The 2,500-nt window shown below is 48.7% G+C and overlaps 1 long non-coding RNA gene across 1 annotated transcript in view; it reads right to left on the minus strand.

Annotated features, from left to right (window-relative positions):
* Positions 1 to 364: 364 nt before the first annotated feature.
* The window catches only part of LOC143292310 (uncharacterized), a 2,773-nt gene continuing 637 nt past the window's right edge, over positions 365 to 2,500 (minus strand). The window contains exon 2 of the long non-coding RNA XR_013056639.1: positions 365 to 520. This is a non-coding gene — a long non-coding RNA (uncharacterized LOC143292310). The remainder of the gene's footprint in view (positions 521 to 2,500) is intronic.

The raw sequence follows: 2,500 nt of genomic DNA on the forward strand, positions 1-2,500 counted from the left end.
CACGCGAACGTGTCACTAACGCACGGAGCACGTTACTAATGCACGGTACACGTCACTAACAAATGAACACATGACTTACGCACGGAACACGTCACTAACACACAAACGCGTCATGTCACGCGAACACGTCACGAACGCACGGTATACGTCACTAACACACGCTTCACGTCACAAACACGAGGAACGCGTCACTGACGAATGGAACAAGGAACACGTCACTTACACACCAACACGTCATTTATGCACAGTACTCGTCACAAACACACGGTACGCGTCACTAACACACGAACATGTGAATAACGCATAGTACACGTTCACTAGCAAACTGAAACACATTACAATACACACAAAGGTCACCGTGACTTCACACCTGTGGGCAGAGGGGGCAGGGGAAGGGTGTGGGTGTCAGGCCCAGGTCTGGCACCACCACCACCACCACCACGGATGTCTCGACGGTCACCCCCCTCACCACCTCTTCTGCCGTCTCCGTCATTGACAGCCCCCCGTCCCCACCGTACCACTGCAATTAAAAAATGTACCAACATGTGTCACCCGTCTGTCTCTTTGTGCGTCCGTCTGTCCGTCAGTGCGTCTACGTACCTGTGTGCTCGTGCGCGCGTGTTCGTATGCCAAAGGATGCGTGGGTTGAAGGGTAAACGGTGGGTGTAAGAGCTAAGACTCTTGTGCTGTGGAAAGTCCGAAGGTTTTGGCTCAAGAACAGGCTCCAATGTGCATTGTGCATGCTGCTCCTGGTTTGGAGTGTGGTGTATGCCTCTGATTCAGTGAGTGTTTGTCTGTGTGGTTTGAACGTAATTCTATTTGGAACATGTCACAATACAACACAGTTATAGATGAACAGGACAATGAGAAAATCTTTGTACAAAGTCCTGTCCAGATGCATGTAAATTTTAAGTGTGGTCTGATGAGCTGGTAATGGCAGTCAACAAGATGATTCTTTACTGCACGCACAACAGTCAACGTTCTGTTCAGGATCTGTCAACAACAGCGCGGCACGCCTCAGTGTCAACAGGCAAGGGCTGTAACTCGTGTTCACTGAAAGGCAGCCAAGCCACACAAGTTGTGTACCTTGGTCTGAGCGTAATTCACGCTGTACTTTTTTTGTCCTTTTTTTCTTTCTTTTTGACGGTCATTGTCTCACGCTGAATTTTTCGCCCAGGGTCAGTCTACAACCAGGAAACGCCGCGGCATGACTGGTTAGAAGTTGGACGTCTGGTCCAGTGATCACCAGGGGTCAGGGTTCGAGCCCTGTTTCGGCATGGTGTTGTGTCCTTGTATTTGTATTTCTTTTCATCACAACAGATTTCTCTGTGTGAAATCCGGGCTGCTCTCCCCAGGGAGAGTGCGTCACTAGACTACAGCGCCACCCATTTTTGTATCTTTTTTCCTGCGTGCAGTTTTATTTGTTTTTCCTATCGAAGTGGATTTTTCTACAGAATTTTGCCAGGAACAACCCTTTTGTTGCCGTGGGTTCTTTTACGTGCGCTAAGTGCATGCTGCACACGGAACCTCGGTTTATCGTCTCATCCGAATGACTAGCGTCCAGACCACCACTCAAGGTCTAGTGGAGGGGGAGAAAATATCGGCGGCTGAGCCGTGATTCGAACCAGCGCGCTCAGATTCTCTCTCGCTTCCTAGGCGGACGCGTTACCTCTAGGCCATCACTCCACTTGGGTGGAGACAGGTACTCTGATTTTCCTCATTTCACCCACGTGTGAATGGGAACCTGACTTCAGTTGGGGAAGGGTTAAAACAGAGGAAGGGGAGGACTGGGTCCCGCCTTCCTATGCCGAGCCTTTGACACAGTGGGTGTGAATTCACACTGCCCCTAAAAGCCGTAAAGGCAACCTTTGTCAGTCATGAGAAAGCGGGAATCTCCGCTGGAGAATTATAATACACACTGTTTCTGTGACAGGAAGTTCTGTGCATCTGAAATCACAAGTAGTAAAGCACTGACTACGTCCATGACAATGTCTGCTGCTGTGTTTGTCTGAAGGTCCGGGTTTCAGTTTCAGTTTCAGTTTTCAGGAAGCATCAAAACTTATATGCCGTGTTCACCTGGGTGCACCTGTATGCATGGGTGTTTATTTGGGTGCACCTATATTCAGTGTTTACCTGGATACACCTATATGCGGTGTTTATCTGGATGTACCTTGTTATGGTGTTTATGATATGATATGGATACTAATATAGCGCCTATCATCGGTCGGAGACCAAGTTCTAAGTACTTTACAAACTCAGGGGTCATTTCCACCACTGGCTGCTCTACCTGATAGAACCGACTGACGGCTGCCATTGGGCGCTCATCATTCGTTTCCTGTGCCATTCAATCAGATTTCAGGCACGCACAAATACACATTCAGACAGACATGTAACATGTTTCGTGCATTGCCATTTTTGTTTATTTACCCCGCCATGTGCGCAGCCATATTCCGTTTTCGGGGGGGTGCATGCTGGGTATGTTGTTGTTTCCATAACCCGT

This window comes from Babylonia areolata, chromosome 18, assembly GCF_041734735.1.
Source record: "Babylonia areolata isolate BAREFJ2019XMU chromosome 18, ASM4173473v1, whole genome shotgun sequence".
Classification (NCBI taxonomy): domain Eukaryota; kingdom Metazoa; phylum Mollusca; class Gastropoda; order Neogastropoda; family Buccinidae; genus Babylonia; species Babylonia areolata.